This window comes from Notamacropus eugenii, chromosome 4 (genome assembly GCF_028372415.1).
Source record: "Notamacropus eugenii isolate mMacEug1 chromosome 4, mMacEug1.pri_v2, whole genome shotgun sequence".
NCBI lineage: Eukaryota > Metazoa > Chordata > Mammalia > Diprotodontia > Macropodidae > Notamacropus > Notamacropus eugenii.
Genome location: NC_092875.1, coordinates 334513624 through 334519674, shown reverse-complemented (window position 1 = coordinate 334519674; position 6051 = coordinate 334513624). Strand labels below are relative to the sequence as shown.

Genomic DNA, 6051 nt, shown 5'->3' with positions numbered 1-6051 from the left:
ATCTATCCAAAGGGTATAAATTATATCTGTCAATTAATTGTTAGCTTTCCTTCCCTCTTATCATTTCCTTTATAACATCAATAAATCTATGATGTGTGCTTGTGTGTGTGCGCATGCACACACATAGACACTCTCTCTACCATTACATATTACAAATTATATTCTATATGTTTTAGTGAACAGGTTTCTTGACACAAACAGTTGTCACCTAGTTGACAACCATTCCAGTGATGAGCCTTTCCGTGTATGACCAGGTTAGTCCTTAGAACAGAGACACCCAGGTTGTTAGGACATTACAGAACTTGGTCTTCACTGGCAGTTCCTTTGAGAATATAGCATTACTTAGTTCCCATGATAAGGCAACAAGATAGATCTTTAAGAGATATTGCTAAAGTCAAAAACAAACAAAATCATTGTTTTCATTTTGTACAATCATTTTTACAGTTTTAGTAATGTATGTTTCTTCTTCACAAGTGTTTTGTAAGTTCTTTGAGAATAGATAAAAATTCTTGACCTTTATATCTCTGTACAGTAGTTTGTGCACATAATATTAACAATAGCTCCATAATTATATGTTATTTAAGGTACAAACAACAAATAAAAGTACTTTCCCTAATAACAACTATCTGAGGCCTAGCAAAAGGAAACACTGGAACTTGTATTGGGATGCCATTATCTGACTGGGACTATGTTTTTGTTGCTATCCCACACTGCCACACTGGTAGGACTTCCATAAGTAGTTACTGAATGATTGATTTGTTCAATGTCTCAAAGGCCTGCTTCTTGTTTATTACTCTGACTCTGAGTCTATTGTTCAACATTCAAGTACAGAAGCAAGTTGATAGTAAAGTAACCCAAATTAATCAGAAAAACAAAATGCCATAGCACTTCATTTGGAGACAGAAAACAAGTCATGGTATCCATGATAGCATTCCACTTTCTAGGTTTCATGATACTTCCTCCTTTTTGGCTGAAATTGACTAAAGGATCAGTCAAATATATTTATGCTCAGAAATTCTAGGATATGGAGAAAAATTAGGTCAGCTGGATCAAAATGAAAAATCTAAGTTCTGTGGAATTTTAGTGACCAAAAAGGGTGAATTTGATGTCCAACTTGCCTCTATATTCTATGTTCTGCTTGTAAAAGAAAGACATGGCTTGAGATAGTAATACTGAGTTATGCAGTCCAACTTCACATATTTTTTAAAATATTTTTCAAACTATCAGAAGATTTTCTAAATAATTCTCTTGATTTTTCTATAAGTATTCTACTTATCTTCATGAATAAATGCCTACCCTTGATTTTGAATTGAGTTTAAATTTTCTTTTGTTTTGATTGAATGCCCTCTGAAAGACATTTGCCCCATACATGTGAGCGACTAAGATTTCATAGGAGATGAATTGAGGTAGATAGAAAATTTATATGATTTATATCCCATTCTGATACACTTATAGATTAGTAGGAGGATATTATACCTGAATAAAGATAATGTAAAATATCAATAAGTGAATCAAAAATGTCATGAATTATGTGCATGGACATAGAAGTAGAGATACAATGAATGTTCAAGAGGAGATGAGTAATTCAGTTTTTTCTGTGATGTAGACCATAAGATAAGAAGTTGTATGACATCAATCAAGAAAAGTGGTGTGGAGAGAATTGTCGAAATTCTTGAATGCTGAACAAAGGAGTAATATAAACAATCTATGGATGAAGAATATAAATCTTGTAACAACTTTTTGAAGGGTGTAAATTGTATGTAGACAGGAACCTGTTAAGGGATTCTTTTCCCATTGGCCCTAATAGGGTTTGTCAGGAGAGTAGTGACAGTAAGAAGTGAGAAAAGGGAGACATAGAAATAGTTTACATTTATATTGCACTAGTTGAAATGTGTTTTCTTTGGAGCAACCTTGTGAAGCAGGTATTGGAAATCTAATTATCCTCATTTTATAGATGAAGTAAATGAGTCCCCAGGGGGTTAAATAAACTGCCCAATGTCATAGTCAGCTAGTTCTAGAGCTCCAGCTCTTACTCAGGTTCCATTACTCTATATCTTCTACAATTTCTACAATAGTAGTTTGCCTCTCAAAATTAGAAATGACACAACTTGGTAGTCATTTTCTACTTTTAATCATTTTATTATTCCATGCACCACAACAGCTATTCCAAATCTTTTCTTCTATCATCAAACATCCTATAATTCCTCCTCTTCCTACCCTCTCAGTTAAGAACTTTGTCTCATATTTCACCTCCCAAAAAGAGTGATGTAATGGATAGAAAACCAACCTCTGAGCCAAAAGACCTCAATTCCAATCATGCCTCTGACATATACTTTTCTAGGATGTTGGGATAATCATTTAACTTCTCAGCCAGGGCATCTGGCAAGACTAAGAAAATAAATTATAGACACCTTTATGACTTGCAACACTAGAGGAAGTTTCCACAATCATGAGATTGTCTATTCTGGTAACTCAGAAGGCTGAATAAATAGCCAAATTAAGAGATAAGAATGATTTGGGGAAATCTCATGTACACACATTCATATACATATATTTGTATATTGCTGGGGATGGAAGCTCAATTCCAGGTGGATAGTCTCGGGCGGGTAAAGGTGGGAACTTCTAAATCTTAGAGTTCTCACGAGACCCCCCAGGAAACGACTGGGAATCGAGGTGAACCGAGCTATCTCGTGTATTTCCGCCTCTTCCCGTGAGAAACGTGATGGGAGAGAGCTCTCCCCGCCCTCGAGATTGTCCCGGATCTGGGCACACTATTGTTATCTAACAGCACGGTATTCAGATGCAAACTATGCTGCTGAAGAGTTTAAGTAGGATCAGGAAAGCCTGAAAGCGCTCTCGGGCAGAGGGGTGCGGAGCGGACAGGACAACAAGGCTCTGCTTTTCCTCTCTCCTCTCTCCCCTCCCCCTCTCTCCCCACTTATACTTCTACTTCCAATCTCTTATTTTAAGATCTTTGCCTCCTTGGGAGATTCTTCGCTCCCTCCTAAGGAAGAATTCCCTTGCACTTTTAACTAGACCCTGAAATAAAGCTCAACCCTTGTTCGACTCTGGAACGTCCTTTCTCTCATATGAGCATCCGGTTTGGCCAACTGAAGACCTCGAGAGGTGAGGTAAGCAGACTCGGGTAGCCCACAGGCCTCTAGGCCTGGCAGTATATATTTGCATATGGTATTATATTTACACATATGTTACAAATATAGATATGTGTTCATTTTATTTTTGTTTTCTTTCAATAATCTTTTTCGATCTAAGGAAGATTCTTCAAGATGTCATTCTACTTTCTATTTCCACCATAAATTTAGAATGTAGTTTCTCAAGTCTCTCATACATGTATAGATAGCAGCATTTTGATAATGATCCAGTTGGAGTGTAGCCCTTCTAGATGATTCAATAAAGGATCCCACTTCATCCACAGAGGAGCATAAGAACAAAGTGAAAAGGAAGAAAAAGAAGAAAAGGAAGAATTATAGATTTTTTTTTTGAAGAAAAATGTTATGGGGGTGTTAATTACTACCTTACTTAGTAACTTATCTGACTATACATTCCACTTATGTATCAAGTCCAACCTTCTTATTTGACAGATAAAATCCAAAGAATTTAAGTGATTATAAGTGCCTTAAAATTAGCGTCTCATTTGATCCTCCCAATAACTTTGGGAGGTAGGTGCTAGTATTATCCTCATATCTTATAGATGAAGAAACTGAGGAAGACAGAGGTTAAGTGACTTGCTCAAGGGGTTGAAACTCAAATCTTCTTGACTGTAGGCTGGTGCTCTGTCCACTGTGCTACTGAGCTGTCACATTATTTCTGAATGATCAAGAGTTTTCATCTTATTCCACTAAAATGTGGTATGTGTGGGGGATAAATAATCTATCATAATTTTCATAAACAGTCTGATAGGAAAAATGTACATCAAGACATTTATTATAAATCATGCTGTTGGTGTTTTCACATTCTGGACCTCTTCTTCTCTTGAAGTAATGGATCTGTCCTTGTTGTCTCTCTCTGCACTGGGGCAAGTAGTGTCTTCACCCCCTAAAGAATACTCTCAGCAATTGAGTGTCATTAAAATTAAAAATACTGATGGAAGAAATGAGCAGAAATAAACAATGAGCAATTTACACACTAAAAACAGTGACATAAGGTGCAGAATAATGGAAAATAGAAAAAAAAGACAATGACGACTAGCTGACAGATTTCTGTCATTTTATTCTCTGGGGTTTTGTCACAACCTTCAGTAGGGATAGAATATTGAACATCTGGTGGACAACTAGTGCGGAACCTCAATGAAGCTGAGAGCATACAATAAGAGAGGCATGAGACTTAAGCTCATGATAGCTCGCTCCTCTATCAAGCTGCATTCCAAGTCTGAAGAAAATAAAGTGATAACACTAAGCAATAATAGCTTTCTTCTAAGGAGAGATGTGGCTCTCAATATCTATATTTCCCTGAACATTTTGTCCTGAAATTATTTTATTTCTCATATGTTCCCTGATCCACCCCCACCCCAACCCAGCACTTTTTGTACCTATGTCATTGTGGTTTTTTTAAGCCTGTCAACTGCAACCCTACCCCTAATAAAAATGAAAAAACTTTCAGATGGAGTTTAAAGAAAATGATTTATGGATGCTGATTTCAGTTGGCTGACAGGACGTGTCTAGCAGTCTTATTGAAATGACTGGAATGGGATGTGCTACTTCTCATTGACTTTTCTCCCGAATGATTCAGGAAGAGTTCATTAGGTAATTTATTTAATGACTTCAGTTCATCCAAAAATATGACATGCAGCATTTTCTCCTTTGATATAACATTGAAGAGTATATGAGAAGAAATTGATATTTAAATTTAATGTCTTTAGAAAACATCACACCTCCAATACAACCTATCCAAATTCCCACTGAGAAAAAAAAATGAAATAAAGGTTTTGGTATTTTTTTTCATAACCAGTAATGTACTTGTACATGCTTGCAAAAGGGGAAGAGATATGGACCTTGATAGAGATGGATCTTTTTCAAGAAGTGTAGGAACTCCTGTTCTGAATCACCATCTTGATCTGCTTCATCAATGATTTCCTGCAGCTCCTCATCAGTAAGGATTTCTCCTAGCTTTCTGGACACATATTTTAAGTCACTGAAGGAAATTTTTTCAGGTTTCATCATCATCATCAAAGAGTCTGAAAGCCTTCAGAATTTCTTCCTTGGAATCCTTTTCATTCATTTTTTTTTAAGTCATCATAGTCAAGAAGTCACTGAAACTGATTTTCCTCATTCCCTCCTTATCATTGCCAAATGATGGTTTATTGTTTGTTTGTTTATGTCTTGTTTCTTGGGTTGGAAGCCCAGAGTTCTCATGATGAACCTTGAGTTCCTTAACATCTATTGTCCCAGTTCGATCTGTATCAAAGAGATCAAATGACTCTCTAATTTCTTGTTTCTGGTCCTCTGTGAATTCAGGTTTGGATCCCGTCTTTTTTCTTGGGGAAAGCAGGACCCAGATTTGGTTTTTTGATTGTACTGGCCATGCCTCTTCTCCCAACTGCTAATGGGTAGACAGACTCTCAAAACCCCTCAAGCTGCAACTAAATTCCTTTAGATCTGACCCCTCTCTTGCCTTGGCTCTGCTATACTCATGTCTTTCTGTTCAGGCCCGACCCCCCTGCCCTTAGATACACACACACACACACACATACACACACACACAGACACACACACACATGAACACCCCTATTGCAGCTGTTCTTACCACCCCTGGAGCTCAAGATCAGGTCCTCACTTGAGTGGAGGGAATTGACATCATCTTAAGAGTGAAGTATTTTAAGATATGGGAAAGTTGGAAGACTAATTCATTGCTAGTGGAGCTGTAAACTGATCCAACCATTCTGGAGAACAATTTGGAACTGTACTGAAAGGGATATAAAAACATACATACCCTTTGACCCAGCAATAGCATTCCTAGGGCTGTATTCCAAAGAGATCATGAAAATGGGAAAAGAACCCACATGTACAAAAAAAAAAATTGATAGCAGCTCTT

General features: G+C 37.0%; 1 pseudogene; it reads right to left on the bottom strand.

Moving 5' to 3' along the window:
* Positions 1 to 4958: 4958 nt before the first annotated feature.
* Positions 4959 to 5542, bottom strand: LOC140502553 (centrin-1-like; annotated as a pseudogene).
* Positions 5543 to 6051: the final 509 nt, after the last annotated feature.